Source organism: Mirounga angustirostris, unplaced genomic scaffold (assembly GCF_029215605.1).
Source record: "Mirounga angustirostris isolate CCGP_5_RB_7025 unplaced genomic scaffold, mMirAng1.0.hap1 SCAF_13, whole genome shotgun sequence".
Lineage (NCBI taxonomy): Eukaryota > Metazoa > Chordata > Mammalia > Carnivora > Phocidae > Mirounga > Mirounga angustirostris.
In genome coordinates this window covers 25379664-25401759 of record NW_026991721.1, presented here as the reverse complement: position 1 = coordinate 25401759, position 22096 = coordinate 25379664, and the positions used below count along the sequence as shown (strand labels likewise).

At 47.5% G+C, this 22096-nt stretch overlaps 2 long non-coding RNA genes across 2 annotated transcripts; one reads left to right on the top strand and one right to left on the bottom strand.

Moving 5' to 3' along the window:
* Positions 1-3889: 3889 nt before the first annotated feature.
* Positions 3890-16770, bottom strand: LOC135362342 (uncharacterized). The gene is made up of 4 exons (XR_010406912.1): positions 16420-16770; positions 13953-14120; positions 9447-9647; positions 3890-8978 (listed from the first exon to the last, which is right to left on the bottom strand). It is a non-coding gene; the product is annotated as an uncharacterized LOC135362342 (long non-coding RNA).
* LOC135362343 (uncharacterized) lies at positions 16032-21781 on the top strand. The gene is made up of 3 exons (XR_010406913.1): positions 16032-16358; positions 18471-18552; positions 20135-21781. It is a non-coding gene; the product is annotated as an uncharacterized LOC135362343 (long non-coding RNA).
* The last annotated feature ends 315 nt before the right edge of the window (positions 21782-22096 follow it).

Below are 22096 nucleotides of genomic sequence, written 5' to 3'. Positions count from 1 at the left end.
ACTGAAACTGGGGCACGTGACTTGATAGGTGTGTGAAGGAAGGCTTCCCTAAGAAGGTGATGTTTGAGGTGAGAGCTGAAGGATGGGTTGGAATGATCTAAGTCCAGGGGTTGGTGTTGGAAGGCAAGAGGAGGGAAGGAGGTTGGCCCACGTGTGAGGTCATCCATGTGTCAATACATAGTCTCCCCCTATTTGGGGCTTGATGCAGAGAGTCATGGTGTAATTACTGTTGATGTGAAGACCCCCAGGGCTTTCATATATATGCCCAGCCTGGTCTCATCTACAGAAATGTACCCTCTCTCACATGGTCCTGTGGGCTACCACACGCTGGGGAAATGTTCAGCCCACCCTTCTGCTTCCACTCCCCCTGAGCCTTATTAACCTGTAAGCTTCAAGACCACCAGATTTTAAAACATTTTCTTGTAAAGAATATGTAGATTGCATTGTGATGATAAAGTAATACTGTGAATGTTTTTATTTTCTATTAAAAAAGAAAACTTATCCAGTTTTTTTCAGATTCACAACCAGGTTTGGGAAGCCCTAGCCCACATCAAACAGGCCTGGAGTTTGGACAGTCTGGAGTCTGTTAAAGTTCCAGGGCCCTTGACAGAATACTTCGTCCATGGGCACACGGTGGTGTTCAGAATGGTGCTGTGAGGTGGGCAGTCATCACCCAGGCTCAGAGAATTGATCTTGCCCGAAGTTACAGTGACCGGTAAATAATGATAAAGCTAACATTAAGCATGCCCTTTCCATACAATGTCTTATCATCTCAAGTCTCCTGCTTGGCTTTGCTGTCTCAGGAACCCCTTGAACCTTTCTCCTCTGAATCCCCCTTACACCCAGCCTGAGGACCCAGAGGGACAAGTTTCACACTTAACGCAGATATGACTGTCTCCAGAACTCAGTCTTTGGGGGCAAGTAGTCGTAGGGAAAAGTGGGGAGGTTAATCTCTGTGAGTCTGTGTACCCTTGGGTCATGGAGAAGTTAGGTCTTTTTCTCCTCCTTCCTCTTCCTCTTCTCTTCTGCTTAATTACATTTTTCCTGCCCCAGGTTCAAAAATGTAGACGCTTGGGAAATCTGCCTGTAGTGAGACATCTGGCCACCAGGGGGAAGCACGAGACCATGGCTTTGTCCGAGGATTGAGGGAGTCCTTCAGCTGGCTTCCCTGCCAAAGGAGGATCTCAGGTTTCCAGTGAAGTCTGCTCATTAGAATCATCTGACGAACTTTTTTTTAAATCCCAGGGGCCTGGGCTCCATCTCAAGCCAGTTGCATCTTATATTCCTGGGAGAGGGGCACAGCCTTTCAGTTTCTTCAGTGATTTTGATCTACAAAGAGAGTTGACAACCACTAATTGAGAACACTGAATCCTGAAAACTGTAAAGGCTTTTAGGAATCACCTAGCTTAGCCTGATTGCTCCATTTCACAGCTGCAGGAACTGAGGACAGAAACCATAGGCTTAGGAATCATTGGAAAACAGAACCCAGGATCCTCACGTTCAGCCAGTTCTGGTTCCTCCCACAGCCCTTAGTTGTCCATGCTTTGGTTAGGCATGGGCATCAGGGGGCACCAAGGAACACTCTTTCCCTCCTCTCTGATCTCAGGGCTGTGTGGTCCCTGGTTCAAGGAGCTCCTGTTGATGGAAGCATTCAGAACCCATCTATAGAAACCAACTGGAGAGCAGCCCCAAGTCTGTGTGGGCTGAGGTTCAAGGCTTATGTGCTCTTGGAAACCAGGGAGTGAGAGAGAGGGGAGTGAGGGCAGCTAGAGTCAAGGAGGGCTTCCTGGAGATGAGGCCGGAGTGGAGGATTGGCTGGATTTTGATGACCCATGGATGGTAGGGGCCCAGGACGAATGATGGGCATTGCTGGGGCCACATGAGGCAGTATGAGTGAGACAAAGGTGGGGCCTGCAGAGAGTGCGAGTTACCACTACAGAGAGAGATGGAGACCCAGCCTACGGAGAGAGGAACATCCAGACAGAGGAACTGAGGAACCAAGGCCTTTCATGAAATATTCTAGATCTCAGTCTGGCTATAGTGGGGAATCATGGACAGTGTTTGAGCCCTAGAGGGTCACAGGTGAGCGAGCCTCAGAAAGATGCCACTGGGGGTGGAGGGGTAGAGGCCCAAAGACAGAGGCAGCACATGTAGGGGCCCCGTCTAGGGACTCCCTTAGGATCATCCTCTTCCAGGCCCTCAGAACTTAGACAAGATGTGACTTTTGGAAGCTGTCCTAGCAGTATTGGCCGAATAGAATGTAAGTAGAAGGCCCTCAGCGGTTGTGGCAGAAAAGACACAGACTGAACAAAGAGTCACTTGGAGGGTAGCAGGGGCTGCATTCCAGAAGCTTCTCAGACAGTTTATGGGGCGGTCGGAACTGCCGTCACCCCAGAGGAGCGGGACAGTGGTGTCCACAGTGAGGGAACCCGTGTCTGCCCTCCTCTTTTCTAGTCAGGATATTCTTGGGGATCCCTAGAAACTCCACCTCGAGAAAGCCCTAGAAGTCCAGGATTAACCTTCCACCCCAACCTCATGTATCTTCAGAGCTTTATGATACGAGGGCCCCTCTTTACCACCGTGTTGTCCAGCCCACTTCCGCCCAGCCTGGCCCACCTCTCTGGGGGATTCCAGGCAGCTCAGGAGTCAGTAAACCCTATTCGGTATTTATACCATATGGTGCTGGTGGGGTGTGCCCTTGTCCTCCTTCCATGACATCTGGTCGCCACACAGGTACACGCTCCATCTTTCCCAATGCTGGGTGTCTTTGGAAGAGACCTTGTTGAACCAGGCCTCCCCAGGGATGGGTGGGTAAGATTTTGCTTCTAAGTATCCATGTTTTTATATGGGGGGCGGGGAGGAGCCATATAACACTGTCTTCTATTTGCACATCAAGACAAACCTTTTAAAACCTCATCTCTTTCACCGTTCACCGGAGCCCTCCAAAGTAAAGAGTTTCCTAAGGAAACTGCTACCCAGGATGACCCCATCTGCACTGTCCAGCCAATCCAGTAGGGAAAGGGTGTTCTTTTCTCCAAAGAAGTGCCCAGAGGGTCAGCTATTTCCTCACAGTGGAACCTGGGCAGTAGTATGAGGCAGGAACACCTAAACTATTAAGTATGAGGGAGTTATTCCAATAATTATTCCGGTTTGAGGCTTTATTGATGCCAACATCTTTTGTGCACTCTGGGATGCTGTAAACAATCAGCTGGTGCATTCGTAGATTCGGGATCATTTCCCTTTGGAGTCTACCTTCCTGTGTCTATTTTCCTGTTAATTAGGAAGATTTGGCAGCTCTTGAAAAAGTCACCTTCTCCAGGTGGCCTCATGACTTTCTCCTTCCTTTAGGAAGATTTGATCCCTGGGTCTTCCAAATTACACCTGTCTTCCACTTGGCTTGGGGCCCACGCACTGCCATCTTCATAGAACTGGGTGTAGGCATTCACCCGCACTAGCTGCTAGTCGGGAGGTTTGGTCATAGCTCTCAGTGGCTGAGGAACCCCCTTCGTTTTCCCTTTCTTTCTCAACAGCCAGAAGTCTGTTTTTATCTCCCTCTTATAAGATTTATTAAATTGGGGTCTATGGCATCAAATAAAGTACACATATGGCCTCCAAGAGGGTCACCCAGTGAAATTTATGTGTATGTGCATGCTTCACTGAGGGAAAATGACTAAGAACTTATGGCTGAGACTTTGCAACTGTTGAATAATCCTCGGGAAAGGCTGGTTTTTCTCCAAAGTAATGGTGACAAGGCGACACTGTCTGGCATCTCCAGCTTTATTTAATCTTGTGCAAAAAGGCATACAGATTGGCAAACTGTATTTGCAGATGACATGATCATGTATATAGAAAATCCTAAGGAATCTTGAAAAGAGATCTACTAGACTATTAAGTGAATTTAGCTAAGTCACAAAATACAGGGTCAATATACAAAAATCGATTTGACTTTTTTTTTTTTAAAGATTTTATTTATTTATTTGACAGAGAGACACAGCAAGAGAGGGAACATAAGCAGGGGGAGTGGGAGAGGGAGAAGCAGGCTCCCCTCTGAGCAGGGAGCCCGATGCGGGGCTCGATCAGGACACTGGGACCATGACCTGAGCCGAAGGCAGACGCTTAACGACTGAGCCACCCAGGCGCCCCTCAATTTGACTTTTATACACTAGTGATGAACAAGTGGAAAAGGACATGTAAAAATACCATTTATAATAGCATCTACAATATGACATATATTCAGGGAAATCTTTAATTATATGCAAAACATGTACATGGAAAACTCTAAAAATGCTGAGAGGAAATAAATGGCAATATATACCAGGGTTTATGAATGGGAGGCTCAATATTGTTAGATGGCATTCCTCCCCAAGTTGAGTTACATATTTGATGTGATTCCAGTCAAAATCCTAGCAGGGTTATTTTTGTTTTTGTTTTTTTTTTAGAAGTTGGCAAGCTGAAACTTATATACAAATTCAAAGGTCATAGAATAGCCAAAAAATTGTGGAAAGGAACAAAGCTGAGGGACATAATCTGCCCAATTTTAGGACTTAAAGTAAATATATAGTAATCCAAGAGATTACTGTATAGAAATAGAAATCAATGAAATAGTCTAGAAAGATATTGTGTATATAATATATATCTATTATACATATAATACACTGCACACACACACACACACTTAATTTTCAGTTAAAGTACCAAAGTAATTCAATGGGGGAAATGGTGTTTTCAGAAGATACTGCTGGCGAAATGATATATCTGCTTGGAAAAAGTGGATCTCAACTCTTTTTCTTTTTAAGATTTATTTTAGAGAGAGACAGAGCATGAGCAAGAGGGGCAGAGGGGGAGGGAGAGAGACTCTCAAGCAGATTCTGTGCTGAGCACAGAGCCCGACCCAGGGCTCAATCCCACGACCCCGAGATCATGACGTGAGCCGAAACCAAGAGGTCAGACGCTTAACTGACTGCGCCACCCACGCGCTCTGTGAATCTCAACTCATAACTCACATCACACAAAAGTTGACTTAGAGTGAGTCACAGAACTAAATATAAGAGTTAAAACCATAAAACTTCTAAAACAGGAGAAAATACTTTTGGGTAAGCAAAGATTTCTTGTGGAGGAATAAAAAGCATGAACTATAAAAGTTGACAGTTAGGCTTCATCAAAATTAAAAATTTCTGTTCTACCAAAAACATTAAATGAGAAGGCAGGGCACCTGGGTGGCTCAGTCAGTTAAGACTCCAACTCTTGGTTTTGGCTCAGGCCATGATCTCAGTCTCCTGAGATCAAACCCTACATTGGGTTCTACGTTCAGTGTGGAGTCTGCTTGAGATTCTCTCTCCCTTTCCCGCTACCCCACCCCAATAAATAAATAAATCTTAAAAAAACAAGAAGGCGAACTCAGGGACTGGGAGAAAATATTTGCAATACACAGATCGGCATAGGGCTTGTACCCAAAATTTATACTCATAACTCAATAAGGAGACAAACCAACCAATGAAAAATGGGTGAGGTAAGGAGGATTCTATGATGACCCCAAGGACCATGCCCTTGTATAATCATCTCTTCCTTGAATATGGGTGGGATCTGTGGATATTAAGGATGTCATTCCCGTGATTAAGTTACATCATATTATACAAAGGCATTTTGACAGATGTAATTGAGGCCAATCAAAAGGGAGATTATCTCAGGTGGGCCTGAGATAATCAGGTGAACCTTTAAATGAGGCTCACAAGGCAGCAGCAAAACTTTCCCGTTGGCCTCGGAGCAAAGCACCATGAGTTCAACAGCTGCAGGGAAATGCATTGTGTCAACAACCACGCGTGCTTGGAAGGAGACCTGGGCCCCAGGTGGGACCCCAGTGCTGCCCAACATCTTCACGGCAGCCTGTGAGACCAGAAGGGAAGACCCAGCTCAGCTGTGCCTGACTCACACTAACTGTGAGACAATAAACATACTTTCTTTTTTCAGTTTAATCTGACAAACTTGTGGTGACCTGTAGAAAGCGAACATGATAGGCCAAATGATGAACATACACTTCACGAAAGAAGACATGTGAATAGCCAGCAGGTACTTGAAAAGGTGGTCAGCAACAGCCATCACCAGGGAAAAATACATTGCCAACAAAATGAGAGTACCCCTGCCCGCGTATACGAGTGGCTAAATTGAGGCGGAGGGGGACCCCAGCAGTCCTAAGGACAGCATCTGGAACTTTCATGGGCTGCTATGGAAATGCCAAATGTTCCAACCATGGTGGAAAACAGTTTGGAAGTTTCTAGTAAACCCAAACGTACGTTATCATATGGCCCAGCGATTCGTGTTTCCACACAAAGACTTTTTATTCATAGTAGCCCCACAGTAGAAACAGCCCAGTTGCACGTCAACAGGCCAATGTGTGAACGAATCGTGCTGTATCCATACAAGGGGACGCTGCTCAGCCACGGGATAGCTTTTGGGGGTGATGGTGATGGTTTGGAACTTGACCATGGTGGTGATGGTGGTAGTGATGGTGGTTACATGGGCGTCTATATTTGTCAAAGCTCATCTAACTTTACACTTATCATGGGTGCATTTTATACACAAATTATACCTCAGTAGGGCTGATTTTTATTTATTTTTTTTAAAGATTTTTTTTAAAATTTATTTATTTGACAGAGAGAGACACAGCGAGAGAGGGAACACAAGCAGGGGGAGTGGGAGAGGGAGAAGCAGACTCCCCACTGAGCAGGGAGCCTGATGCAGGGCTCGATCCCAGGACCCTGGGATCATGACCTGAGCCGAAGGCAGACGCTTAACGACTGAGCCACCCAGGCGCCCCAGTAGGGCTGATTTTTAAGTGTTGACTTTCTCGGCATGGTTTTACTTGCTTGAAAATGACCCTCCAGCGAGGGAGCTAATGGTGCATGCAGGTGGATAGGGGTCAATTGCAGGAGGGATGTCCTTGACTAGGAAGTAGGGTAGGGTCCAGTGCTTAAGTGGAATGGCTATTGATACAACCCGGGGGGTAGTTTATCTGTTTACTTGGTTAAACAGGAAGCAGTGTAGCAGCTGAGACGGAGGGGAGGGGAGGCGTTGGGAGGTTAGGGGGAGCAATGAAAGGGTATAAAAGTCATTTCAGAGAAAAGATGGACCTCAGGCTTGCCTTCCTGCCCCACCCCCACCCCTCACCCACTTCACCTTGGGACTCCTTTCCCACATTCTTCTTCCCCATCATTGTCTTACTGAAGCAGCTTGTGGCAGTTTCAGCTTAGAATCTTAGACTTGTGACCATCATTATGGAAACTCCAGGCCATGCAGCCTGTGTGAGACTTCGTGGGAGGGGGGCCAGGAGTCTGCAGGAGGTGCTCCCCACACAGTGCTCACAGTATCTGGAGAGCCCTGGGGCTTTGGGGAAGCAGCAGGCTGTCAGAAAGCAGCTTGGGGGTGGTGGTGGGGAAGTCCGGGAGAGAGGCTTCCATAAATGGAGGGACAAGGGCAGTCATGGGGATGTGCAAGGGTCCCTCGAGACTAGAATTAAGAGGCCACAACTAAGAGGCAGGAATCAGGGTAGCAGGCACAGGGATAAGAGAGAAGGCCAAGCTGCCAGGGCCCGAGACCTAACAGAGAAGTCTTGGTGGTGAGACATGGCTCTCCCCGTGCTCCTTCTGGGCCTTTCTTCCCATCACCTTCAACAGTGACTCTGCAGAGGGGGCCACTCTCACCTGGGCACTATTTCCTAGCTCTCAGAAACACGTTCAGGGCATAAGTCTTCCTGCACATCTCGGCTTTTCTCCCCTTCCCCACCCAGGCCTACAAAGCTACTGCACTAGAATCTTCCTGCAGACCCACCTGTGGCTCAGGGCCCATAGACTTGGGGTTGTCCAGGGTTGCCAAGCAGAGAGGTAGCCAGGAAATCCAACAGGTCCACTTCCAGCAAAATACCCAGCCTGGTCTCCCTCTTAGAAGGATGCCAACCCCAACCTTGTCCATTGGAACTAGCTCCTCCACTAAGGGGACTTCATGGACATCTGTCACTTCTTCAACTTTGATTGCTGTTGTGTCTCACCCAGAAGGGACTCTTATTTGGGGTAAGAGACAGGTCATCTGTTTCTGGGGGACGTGTCTGTAGACATTCAACCTGCCAGAGTCAACTCTGAGATTTGTGGTTTTAAAAAACAGTATTCACCCCTAAAGAAGGTCACCTCGACTTATAGTCCCAGAAGGAAATGCCTGGGGACACCTGGGTGGCTCAGTCAGTTAAGTGTCTGCCTTTGGCTCAGGTCATGATCCCAGGGTCCTGGGATGGAGCCCCGCATTGGGCTCCCTGCTCAGCGGGGAGCTTGCTTCTCCCTCTCCCTCTTCTGCTCCTCCTGTTTGTGCTCTCCAGCTCTTTTTCTCTCTCCCCGCCCCCGACAAATAAACAAATAAAATCTTAAAAAAAAAAAAGGAATGATGTAATGTATGGTGATTAACATAATAATAATTAAAAAAAGGAAATGCCTATTTCCTGCAGCCACTTATAGAGCTAGACTTGTTAGAAATCAAATGCTTTTAAATAATTTTTTTCTAATATTTTTTAAAGCTCCCTAAATAACTACTGGCTCAGAGAGGCTTGGGAAGCAAAGGACCATGGCCCTGGGGCAGGGAGAGACTAAAGCCTGGTCGGACCCCTCTTGACAGGGCTGGGCCAGAGCACTGAGGCTCTGAGATGTTATCTTGCCCAAATGACACCATGTTTCTCCCTGGTGCCAGGTGCTCTGTAGGCAGAGGTGGTACGCGGGGCCTGGCGGGCTCCGGGAGAAGTCGGAGTTGCAGTGAACCTCCCCACGTGCCCCCCCCCCCGCCCCCCCGAGTCACCTCAGCCCTCCCAGGTGAGACGCAGCCAGCTTGTGCATTCAGAGCCTGTGTAGCTGCATTTTCTTCCCCTCTGCAGACAGAGAGACAGGACAGCACAGAGCAGCCCCGGTTTCGTCACGGAGGGCAGCTGTCAGCATTCCCACAACCTGGCACATTCAGAGAAAAAGAGAAGTCTTGGTCTCAGCTGCCCGGGGCAGATCCTGGCACTCCACTCGACTCCAAACTTCTCGCGACACCTGTCCATTCACTGTCCCCTCCTTCCATTGGGATTCCACCTGCTTGCACTCAACTGGCTCCTTCCCACTGGTGTCTAAATCAGCTCACGTCTCATCCATCCTAAAAAACCAAACCACACCTTGACCTCATTTCTCCTAGGCTGAACCATCTTCTTATTCCCACACACTGTACCCAGACTTGGGACTTCATTTTTGTGCTGAAGCTTTCAAGCCATCACCTCCTTCCTAGAGCCCTTCTAAAGCACCACTCCCCAACCGCAGCTCCTGCGCGACATGACCACGCGCATCAGAGCCCGCCTTCAAAACCCTGCTCTCTCCCCTGCTCACACAAACCCTATCCCCCCACCCCAGCTCCAACACGACCCTTGCTGTCCTCACATTTGCAAGACTCCTGGGGTCACCCCCTGGACGATGTCTTCAGTGTGCCGTTCTGCTACAGGACGCTGCCAGGTCATCTGTCCCCTGCACGACCACCGCAGTCTCCTGGTTTCCCACCTTCAGCCGTGTGCACGCTCGATTCACATCCCACAGAGGAAGCAGAGGCAGCTTTCAAAATAAATTCTATCACCGCTCTTCCTACTGAAATGACATTAATGGCTCCATTAACCTCATTAAATAAAGTGCAAGGTGCTGCCAGTCCGTGAAGCTTCTCCCCACACCCACAGTCCAGCCCCGGGGCGCTGAACACCTTGCTCCCTCCCGCCCCGCCCGCGGCCCCGCCCACACCGCAGTCTCCCCGCCCCCTGGAGGCTCCCGGAGGGCAGTGGGGGCACCCAGGCCGGGGCTGCACAGGCGTGCTTTCAAATCCCAGCTCCACGTCTGTCTCGCTCTGGGCCCTTGTGCCACTCACTTCCTGTCTATGAGCCTCAGTCTCCTCACAGTTCCTCGCATGTTGCTGCGCAAAAATTAAAGCAATAACGCACCCAGGGGCTCAGATGTTCCCCGTTATGGTCCTGACCCCACGCTCCTTACAGCCCTGTCCTCCCCGGAACTTCAGGGATGTTGCCCTACCGGGGTGCAATGGGACCGTCCCCCGCTGCTCATGTTCCCCCCTCTAATGCACTCCGAGCTGCCTAGCATCGACTGAGCCCTTACCTGGTACTGAGCGGGCTATGATCTCCCCATTTTACTTTATCCGGACGTGCTGCTTTCACCATACATAGCCAGTCAACAGATGGACGTGTTAAAGCCCAGAGTAGGTGATAACCACCCAAGAAGACACAACCAACCAGGGGCAGAACCAGTGTTCAAATCCAAGCCCATGGGCTCCAGGCCCTTTGCTTGAAACCCCTCCACCATTCTGTCTCCAGCTCTCCAAGTGCTCTAGGCTGGATCGTGGACTCCTCGTTCCTCCTTGAGCAACTCTCCCTTTCCCTGATTCTATTTACTCAACGAAGCTTTGTGTATTCATTTCCCCCAGTCTCAGTGCTACCCCAACCCCACCTCTGAGCTTGCAGGACATCTCCTCCTGATTGCCCTCCTTCATGTCAGAGAGCCCCAGACTTACTTCAAACTCCTTCCACTGGTATCCAGTGACCTGGTTTTGCAGCTTTCTGGGCAAATTTCTTTCATTCAGCCTTGCGGGCTAATTTCTTGTGAGCATGCCCGCCTCCTTCACCAGGCCGTGAGCTCTCAGAACGCAAGACCCTGTCCTCCTGGTGCCCCTCTCTGCCTCTAGTACAGTGAAGGCAGATGAAACTCTCTCTCAGATCATATCCTGTCCTGACTTCCCTCTCTCCGCGCAGAAAACTATTCTTTATCCTGTCTTCCTGACTCTGGAATTTTTCTCTTGCCTCGTCCCTCACCTCTGTCTCCCACATCACTCCGCCCTGGTCAGGGCCATCTTTCAACTGTCTCAGATTCTCCCCGGCCTCCTCATTCCAACTGCCCAACTGTCATCCAGCCCCAGCCCTCACTACCGGGCCTTCACCCTGACGTCCCTGCCCTTCCCTTATTTTTAAATGTTGCCCCAAATAACCTAAAACATGGTAATGGCTTTTGCTTTTTTTTTTTTAAGATTTTATTTATTTGACAGAGAGAGACACAGCGAGAGGGAACACAAGCAAGGGGAGTGGGAGAAGCAGGCTTCCTGCTGAGCAGTGAGCCCAATGCGGGGCACAATCCCAGGACCCTGGGATCATGACCCGAGCCGAAGTCAGATGCTTAACGACTGAGCCACCCAGGCGCCCCGGTTTTTGCTTTTATTTTTTATTTATTTTATTTTATTATTTTATTTTATTTTTTCTGGTTTTTGCTTTTTAAAAAGAAAAAAACAAGACATATGTGCCCCGAGGCGCTTGGGGGGCGCAGTCAGTTAAGCATCTGCCTTCATCTCAGGTCATGATCTTGGGGTCCTGGGATTGAGCCCCACGTTGGGCTCCTTGCTCAACAGGGAGTCTGCTTGTCCCTCTGCCCCTCCCTCTGCTCATGCTCTCTCTCTCTCTCTGTCAAATAAATAAATAAATAAATAAATAAATAAATAAATAAATAAATAAAATCTTTAAAACACACACACATAAATGTGCCCTGTGTAGCTGTGGGTCACCAGTTTACTGTCCATGATTAGCTGGAGCTGGGAGGAGAAAGGTCTTGATAAAAAGGACTGTTGTGTTCAGCCTCCAAGATGGGCCCCAGGATCACTGCCTTCTGGTATTCATGCCTCTGCGTAGTTTCTCCTTTCACACTGTCTCAAGGCTGGTCCGGGTGACTGCAGAATATGGCAGAAGTGATGGCACATCACTTTTGAAGTGATGTTATAAAAGCCGTTGGGGTGCCTCTCTCTAATACAGAAAATGAGATCCACTCATTCATCATTTAACACGTCACTTTTGAGCTGCTACTATGGGTCAGGTACTCTCCTGAGCACTGGGAATACAGCAGTGAACAAAGTAGACGAAGTCTTTACTATCATAGAGCTTTTCCTCTGGTCAGGGGAGGGAGATAATTAAGGGGAAAAAAGAGATATGCCAGATGGTGATAAATATTATGAAGAAAAACCAGTATAAGGATAGGATGAAGGGTATATATAGGCATGATATTGATATTTAATACAGGTTGGTCAAGGGAGGCCTCTCTAATCAAGTGCTATTTGAGCAGAGACCTGAATGAGATGAGAAAACAGATATACAGGGAAGAGCACCCAAGGCAAAGGGAACAGTAGGTGGAATGGCTCAGTACCCACTCACTTCTTACCATTCCTTTGCTCATCCTCAGGACAGGCTACCTCATGTCTGGTCTAAATTGCTAGCTCAGCCTCCCAAGTACCTCCAGCTTGTGCTTTACCCTACCACGGTCTCTTCCCAACAAAACTGCCGAAGTGATCATACTAAAACCTAAATGAGATCAAGTCACTGCTCTATGTAAACCCTATAAGGATTCCTCATTTCATTCAAATAAAAACCGAATCTTCCTCATGGCCTGTGAGGCCCTACACGACATGGCTGTCACTGACATTTTGGCCCCCTCTCCTCCTAGTCCCTCACTCACTCAGTCCCTCTGGTATTCCACTCTAGCCACAATAGCCTCCTTGCTGTCCCTACAACTTGCCAGCAAACTCCTGCCTTAGGGCCTTTGCTCTGGTGTCCTTCCTGCCGGGAATATTCTTCTCTCTTCCTCACTTCCCTCACACATTAGTGAGGTTTACCTTGACCTTATTATTTAATTCTGCAACCTGTCCCCCCCACCTACAGGCCCACCACCCCTAAATGTGATCGCCTTCCACTTTTCTCCATAGCACTTACCCCTGTGGATATTAAGTGATTTATATTTTTAGTTTGCTCTGTATTTCTGCCCACTAGAATGTAAGTGCAAAAAGATAGGAATGCCCTTCTTTTGACCCCCGGAGGCTTTCCAGGTACCTGTGTTCCTGGCACACAGGTGACACTCTATAAATATTTGTTAAGTTAATTAATAAATGATTGGATGAGTGTTCCTCTCTCTCCAATGACTGATTTATGACCTTGAGCAAGAAACTTCTCCTCCCTGGGCCTGTTTCTTCTCGATAAAAGGATGAGATTGGTCCCTTCTAGGCTGTCCTGGGTTGCACGGCATCCCACAAAATCCACCTGGACTGTGGACAAAAGACATGGACAATGAGAGCTTAATCCCAGGTGTCTGCCATTCAAAATGTACTTGTGGGGGGGGGACAAAAATCATGAAAAAAAAAAAAGATTTTTTTGTCTGCAGTAAATCACTGACCTGGTCATTTACCATATCCTTCCCTCATGCCTATCTTTGCAATATTTCAGGAATAGATATCCAGACAAGTAAAGGAGCCTAGGGTTCATTAAGAAGAAACTCTGAAAGAGATGTATATGTATAGTATGATACCCCTAATGAAAATTAAAACACAGAAAGCCATATGACATATTTCTGTTGGCTTCATATCTGTATAGGAAAGTATAATATATTGGATATATTGGGGAGCCTGGGTGGCTCAGTAGGTTGGGCATCTGCCTTTGGCTCAGGTCATGATCCCGGGATCCTGGGATCCAGCCCCACAGCAGACTCCCTGCTCAGCGGGGAGCTTGCTTCTCCCTCTCCCTCTGCACCCCCCCACCTGGCTCGTGCTCTCTCTTTCTTTCAAATAAATAAAATACTAAAAAAAAAAAAAAAAGGAAAGTACAATATACATGGGAGTCAGTCACCAACCCCATTAAATTTTCCTCTCAGGAGCAGACAGAGCTCTCAGGAACGGACACAGCTGTAACTATGTCTACAGTGCTTTATTTCTGAGAGAGAGAAAGAATTCTGAACCAGATATTTCAAAATATCAACATTGGTTAAATCTAATTGACTCTTGTTTTTTGTTTGTTCTCTATTCGACAGATGTCATCATTTAGAGAAAACGATTTTTAAACAACTGCAATAGAAAAATGAGCTTACCGCCTCTCTCATGATAGCACAGGCCCAGGGCTCCACAAAAGAGGGAGCAGCATGCTCTGCAGTTTCCGGTGTGACATCCAGGGATTGAGATCATCAGGAAACAAAGGTGAAGGGCTGAGCCCCGTCATCAGCGGCCCCTCCTGCGCTTCCCTTATGGGCCCCCTTCCCCTGGGAGATGAGTACAGTGAGGTGAGTCTCTGAGATCAGCACTCCTCGCTACCCATCCCTGTGAATGGTGGGCGGGGAAAAAAGCCAGAAAACCCAGGGTCTGCAACATCTCGTGTTTCACCACTTCACAAATATGGACTTCTTTGTATGCTGAGAGATAACACGACAGGTGAAAGCCGGAATGACTAATCACCCTCTGAGCGTGTGGTGTTGTGGGAACTATGAACACACCCAGGCTGCCATTTTTGCCGAGTACCTCACTCCACAAATACATCATCAGTGCTGGGTCCTTGGTTGGTTTGTCTGCTTTGGTGAAGTCAGTAACAGACTCCATAGGCTTTGAGTGCTCAACCTGCCTGCTTCCCTGTAGGAGAGGTGAGGGGACTGGGGCTGAATCCTGAAGAGACTTATTTTATTTTATTTTATTTTATTTGACAGAGAGAGCGTGCACGAGAGAGAGAGAGAGAGAGAGAGAGCACAAGCAGGGGGAGAAGCAGGAGAGGGAGAAGCAGGCTCCCCACTGAGCACGGAGCCCGATGTGGGACTTGATCCCAGGACTCGGGGATCATGACCTGAGCTGAAGGCAGACGCTTAATTGACTGAACCACCCAGGCACCCCGAAGAGGTTCATTTTAACTTCCATCTTCCCCAGGAGCCCCTCTGGCTAGTCCAGTTACCCCCCGGGTGGCCAGCCTGGTCTTACCTAGCTCTTTTGATTAAAAAGCATGTGGCATCAAAGAGAAGTGATAATTTGTCACAGTCTCTGCCGTGGCCAGCTAATACTTTCCCCTAGTCACGGTCCTTGCCAGAGCAGGGGAAGTGAGACAGTGGATGCCCTGGGCAGGAGAGGGGGTGCCACTGGGCTGGGGGCATGGGCAGCCAGAGCGGGAGCCTGAGGCCCAGGATTAGTTGGAAGCTCTACCTCGTAAGGCTGGGCAACCTTGGGCAAGGTACTTCCAACTAATCCTTCAGTTTCCCCCTCTGTATAATACATCCCTCAGAGGTTTATTCTGATATTTGAGTGATGAAAACAAAATTCACGTAAATAGCTTGCAATAGCACCTCATTTGGGGAGGGTCACTGCTGATACTGCTAGAGGTTTGCAGACATAGGTAAGAAAAGAGAGATAAATATAAATTTCTTCCTCCCAGCTTCCAATCTTCTTGAACACTTCAAATACCACTGACCTCTGTGTATGTCCCATTTGGGATTAACCCAAGAGACCCATCTGTAATTAAGAGGCAAGTAGGTGGATCAAGGGGTTCCTCTCCCAAAAGGGAGGCAGCTTGTACTGGAGGATCCGGTTTCCCTGTCAATTTTCTCCTCAGATGACTTCTGCTTCCCAAGCTGACTCCAAATATTCCAGATATATTAGCTGGATCATATACACCCTGCTGCTTCCCCACATGAGACAATGGGAAGCTGAGCTCTAAGCAGGGGGTTTCCATAGTCATTATGAAATCTCAACCAACCAAATATCCATATTATTATATATTATATAATAATTTGTAAGTAATATTATATGTAAATATTTATGTATAATAAAAAATTCTCAAAGTCCCAGAATACATCTTACGGGGTATTTTAAGGATTCAGCAAGATTAGTGTTCGTGTTTGGTAAGGGCTTAACATGACGCTTTGTTAACAGTAAGTCCCCCATAAAGTGGAGCTGCTATATACTACTATTAATAACTATTATTAATCATCTTTTCCATCATCATTATCAAACCAGGGCTCAGAGACTTCAGCTACAACCTCAACATTGAGACCCCAGTCCGCGAGGCTGGGAAAGGTGTGAGCCTGCCGCTAGAGGAGGAAGTGCGCCCCCCACTTACCCCACCTGCTCCTGGGCACCCTGCAGCGCCAAGAGCCCCGAAAGCCTTTCTCTAGGTCCTCCGGGTCAGACTGGGACAGGGGGTGGGGTTTACCCGGTCCCCAAACGCCGCCTCTTGCAGAGGAACGAGTCCCTCTCTGCGTTCGACCTGGCAGCGCCATTCCCCCGCTGCGCTGGGGGGCTTGCTGGATCTTCTCCCCTCCAGTTCGGGGATCCCCAAGCAGCCACCAGGCGAACCCCGGTCCCTAGGATCCGGCGAGGTACCGGACAGGCGCCCGAAAAGCACCCGGAGCGCGCCTCCTGGGCGGCAAGGGGAGGGAAAAAGGAGGAGCTGCTCGCCAGGCTTGAGTCCTCGCTCCTGGGCACCGTGTGATATCACCACCCCTCTCCCGGGACCCTCTCAGGTATCAAGCCAGGCTCCCGTGTCCCTGCCAGCCCTGAGCCCTCCGGTACCGGTTTCTTTACCCGCTCCGGGCGACGTCCGGCAGGTGGCGCTGGTCGCGCTCGGAGACCGCGGCGCCGTCTCGGCTGGTCCGCCCAGGGCCGCCGAGGGGCCGCAGTCCCGGGCGCAGGGCGCCACGCGGGTGGGAGCCCGCAGCGCCAGGGCCGCAGGCGGAAGTGCCCACCCCGCACCCCCCAAGGGCCCGGCGCTTGCAATCGCCCGTCGGTGTAACCGCGGGTCTGCCTTCCCTCCGGAGCGTCCTCGCTGACAGGTGCTGCTCGCCGCAGGACACCCCGGAGTGGGAGTTTTGCGAGGTGGGAGGTGGCGGCCTGGCCTTCTGGCGCCCGGGGTGGGGTGGGCGCCGCAGCGGGGGGCCGGCGCCTCCCCCCGCCCCGCCCCCAGCGGCCGTGACGCCCCGCCCCGTGGACACCTGCGCGCAAACCAAACCGCGGTGAGAAACTGCGCCCCGGAAATCAGGTTACTTGGAGTCTGGCTTCCCCGCTGTCCTTTACCTTAGTTTCCCAGCTCTACCAAAAGAGTTCTAGAGTCTAAGCAGCCAGAAGGGAGGACACAGGCTGGGGGAGCTCACCCCTTAGCCCCCAGGATTTCTTACCCAGTGGGAAGGATGGTGAGTCTGGAGGACAGCCGGGCTCCAGAAAGTGCGGGTCTCTTGCTGGGTTTCCCATCTCAGTCTTATTTACCTGAATGTCTCTTCTGCCTACCCCCCGCCCCCATCCCACCCTGGATTTTATTTTTCTCTCATTCCTCCATCCTTCTTGGTAGCCACCATCTCCTGGGGCTCATTCCTGTCTCCCCATCTCATTCCTGCCTCCTTGCCTATCTAGCAGGTGGGCTCCACCTCGTCTCTTCCCTTAGGCACATTGAGCATGTCCATAATGACAATAATAAAATTCCAAGCGTACTTAATACCTGCTGTGAGACAAAGACTGTCCTAAGTGCTTCACATAGATTAATTTACTTAATCCCCATTAAAAACTCCATGCTGTAGGCACTAGTACACCTTTGTTTTTAAGATGGGGAAACCGAGGCTGCCAGAGATTAGATCTTTGCCAAAGGTCACCCAGCTGTCAGAGCTGGCGCATGAACCCAGGCCATCTGGCTCTGGGGTATGGTCCCTTAACCACCACATTCTGCTGTTTCTCTGCTGGGTTTCTTTTTTAACTTTTGGATTTAACCCAGGCAGCAGAAACTTCATGTGGATTCCAGAGATCTTGAAGCAAGTTTCACCTCCTCTCTGGATGCGTGATCTCTGTAACTTTGTGGCCCTATTTATAACCCATATTGTTTCCAGTTTATATTCTACTCCAGCATTTGCTAAGGTCCTGTTTGAACTTTCCAGTCTTGTCTCAGATGCCTTATAAGGAATTAAGAGAGTAGTAAGTCTGAGCTGAGCCTCTGTGAAGCCAGAATGTCAGTGGCAGGAAAACCAGTAAGTGGTTGGTTACCCAAAGAGAAGGCAACCCTGTGGCCCCCAGGGTCTGCTCGTGGTCTGGCCTTCCTTCTACAGATTTGTCCTCCAGTTCCCGCCTTAGAGAGTCTGGCTTTAATTTTGTTGCCAAGATGGCAATTTATGCTCACTTTCTATCCAGTGTTCTCTCACTCCTTGTGGAGTAGAGCTCCAGATGTGCCCAAACTTATCTGTGAGGCTGTCCTAGCCATAGAACACCAGTTCCTTTAGGGGGCAGAGCTTCTCAGGCAAGATCAGGGCCAACATGAGGTAAGAGTTCAGGGACTATTTAGTGAAGTCAAAGACATTCTTACCCCAATCCTATCTCTATGGGAAACATGGACCCCTGGAAGAAGTTGGTGTGGGCCTTGGAAAGGAAGTTTGGCAACATACGTTGGCTGGCCACTTTCTGTTCTGGTTATCTCAACGTGGATGATAGGTTCTGTCTTTGGACCAACTGAGTTTTGCCACCCTCTCCCTCCAGCACCACCCATTAGTGAGCGTAAACTTCGGGGAGGCCCTGGAGGCCAAGGTCCCCCTGAGTGCTGGGATTTCAGCTTCTATCCCTAGAACATCAGACTGACTTGACTTTGGGATATCTTTTAGAATTCCAGAGGCCGGCACAATGCTTCCTGAGATTCTGCGGGTAACCTGCAGTGGGCTGGTAAGGTTATCGAGCAGGGTAAAGGTAAGGACAGACGTCTAGGGAGCTTGGCTGAGGCTAATTTGAAATCAGGTCCCATTTCAGGGTGCTCCCAGGTATATTAGACTCCAACGGTGGTGGAGGGGGGAGGTCACTGCTATTTTTGTTGCTGTTATAGTTGTTATCCTGATGATTCAAGCTTAGAAAAGGAGCGAGTAACCCTTAACTGTCAATGTATATGGCAGATCTGAGATGGAACCCAGGACAGTCTGGCCCCTGGGGCCACAAGCCCAACGACTGACCCCTCTGCCTATGTCTTGCTGCCCCAGAGTGAAGTTTCTTCTCTACTTTCAATATCAACTACATCCATTACCTTGAGCCTACGCCGTTCATGTCCATTGGCACCCTCTTCCTCTTAAATATCAAATCCCTCCCTCTTACCTGGTTCTCCTTGGTGTCAAGATAATGCCCCTTTAGTCTAAAAAAATAATTCCTTTCCATTGACCCTTACCACTCAAGCTACCATCCCATTTCTTTCCTTTTACTTCTTAAAAAAAAGAAAAAGTGGCTCTAAAAACTTATCTATGCTGTTAAGAGTCAGGAAAGCAGCTTTTTTGCCAACCTGTATACTATATACTTTTGCTGTATATAACATACATATGATATACATATCATATCTATAAAACACAGCAGGAAATGTTTTATTATAAATATTATACATATAAAAGAGCATAGTAACTCACACTAAGTGTATATATATAGTTGTACAATATTTATATATGTATGTATATATGTGTGTGTATTGCATGTATATATATATATATTTGTGTGTATATATATATATGTATATATATTTGTACAAGAAAAAGTTAACAGAAGAAGAGAGAGAGAGTAGCCTAATTAACTTGCTCCTCTATTCCCTCCCCTCCCTCCTCTCCCACTCAGTCACTATCCTCCTTTGCAATCTGGCTTTCACACCCACCCTCAGAGGTCACCAGATCCAGTGGTCCCTGCCAGATACTGCTTCCTCACTAGACGCTGTCACCATGTTCTCCTGACATTCCCTCTGGTCCCGGATGCCCTCCTGGTTCTTCTGCTTCTCCTCTGCTACTCTAATCCCTACCTGGAATGCCTTTTCTCTCATCTCTGCCTGCTAACCTTCTGCGTCCTTGTCAAGACGTGACTCAGTTAACACCTCCTCCTGGAATCCTTCCCCACGTCCCCCAGTGCTGCACGCTCTGTGCTCACTTGGCCCATTTGGGGTAATTTTGGAGTAGAACTTTTCTTATTCATTCAACAAATAAATGCTCCTTATGGGTGAGGTACTGGGGCTGCTTGCTGCCCTGTATTAGTTATTGGTAATATTAAATTTTTCTGTTTGAGTGGCAAGGAATATAGACTCGCTCAGTATTTTACTTTAAGAGCATAGGATTGTGTAATGGGGGTTTCTTATCACCTTGTCATTTAGCAATTTGTCTTCTTCTGAGAATAGAAAATGTTAATGGATTTATGATCATTGTTTCTAAGCAAAGCACGCCAGAGGTCCTGTTACCCTTTTCTAGCAAGATGCTTGTGAATTTGCACTGAAGATTTTTTTTTAAAGATTTTTTATTTATTTATTTGACAGAGAGACACAGCAAGAGGGGGAACACAACAAGGGGAGTGGAAGAGGGAGAAGCAGGCCTCCCGTGGAGCAGGGAGCCCGATACGGGGCTCCATCCCAGGACCCTGGGATCGTGACCTGAGCCGAAGGCAGACGCTTAACGACTGAGCCACCCAGGCGCCCCTGCACTGAAGATTTATGACTAATATGTGTAAAGCTTCCTCCCCACTCTCACCCCCACCTAAAGTTCTTTTGTTCTGGGATCCTGCTGGCTCATCCCTAATTTTAGGAAGAGGTTTTTCCCTTTGATGTTTTGCCTGGGCTCAGCCCCTCCTCTACTCCCGCTCCCTACGGGGTCAAGTGGTTTTAGCCATAAGGAGACCAAGTACAACTCTGTCCTCTGTCCCAGGGCTAGTGACGAAAATCCTGAACTCCTAGTGTCACTTGATGGAGTGAGTGGTCATTCTGTAGAAGTTAGATTGTAAGTTGCATCCTCCTCCCGTGTTTTTCAGCCCACAATATAAACAAGCGACGCCAGGTTGGGCCCCAAGAATGTTTTTACAATTGGAATTTTTCTCCTTTGGCAGAAGTATGAAAGCAACAAGAATAAAATCTAGGTGGAGTAAGGATTGGGGCAGCCACATAGGGTTATTAACATTGGGCACCACATGTGTACTCATCCAAAGGGACACCATTCACATCAGACATCTTTATTATTCTGAAAATTTTGTGCGTTTATTAATATTGCTTATTGCCAAGATGGGTGACTTGTATGTTTATTACAACTTCCCGACAGATGGCAGTAAAGTGTCTGTTTTAAGAGGATTAATGTATTTTGTTCTGCTTCCGTGCACAAAGGAAAAATGAGTCAGTAATCAGAACCAACAACAGATCTAATGTTATCTGAAAATATTTCTGCTTCTAAACAAGAAAATGCCTTTCTAATTGATATGCTGATAGGCAAGTATTTAAAAACAAATCCCATTGTTATTAGTACACCAGCTAATTTAATGTTTCACATTGCATCACATCATCTGCTGTTTATTTGCTGTACTCAAAAGGTATTGCTGAGTTCCCAATGTAAATCTACAAGGACTTTGATTACTATATGAATCACCATCAAACTACAAAATAAATTATATGCACATAAATTAGAGATTACTATTTAACGATCTAGTAATTATATAATAGCAATTGCTTATTGTTATAGATATTCTGTTAGTAAGAATATTAACACTTGACAGTATTTAGCAGCTTGTTACTTGTGTATTTTGTATGTTACGTACATGTAAGTTCTAAAATAGAATACTCATTATTGATTTTTTTCTCAGACACTATGGAAGAGTTTTAAAAATTAGTTTCAGAATCAGAAAACAGAAGAAAATGACAAACAATAATTTAGATCACTGGATACATTTTTGGAAAAGATGGTTGGGGGTGGGGGCAAAGCCTGTTGGATTAGGATGTGAATTTACCATCAATATTTATGCCAAGCATAAATGGTTAATTTTGAGGAAAAGTGGAAGGGAAAAAGAAAACATTAGACTGGATATTGCCTATCCAGGTAACTGGCTACATAATTTGAATATTTTAACAATTTGAGTATTAACAACAATCTGGTTGAAATTTGTCTGTCTTATGTAAGAAACTTAATTTTTCATTTAAATTTATTTTCATTAAATTTCATCAAGGTTTCACCACATTTTGTCAAATTTGACTACCATTAGCACAGGTAGGAAGTTTTCAGAAATTACTTATTTATAAATTCTTACTATTGATCAAAAACTCCATATGATTCTATCTCAGTGATTTCTATATTTTATCTGTATTGCAAATTCTTCAGAGATGGGGAAAAAATCAACTGAGGAATGAAAATGTGTGCAAGGATTGGCAATATATATCACATATTACTAATGAACGGAAGGTAAAATGCATTTCAACAGTAGTGTTAAGAATTCAGTCGATGGGCGCCTGGGTGGCTTAGTT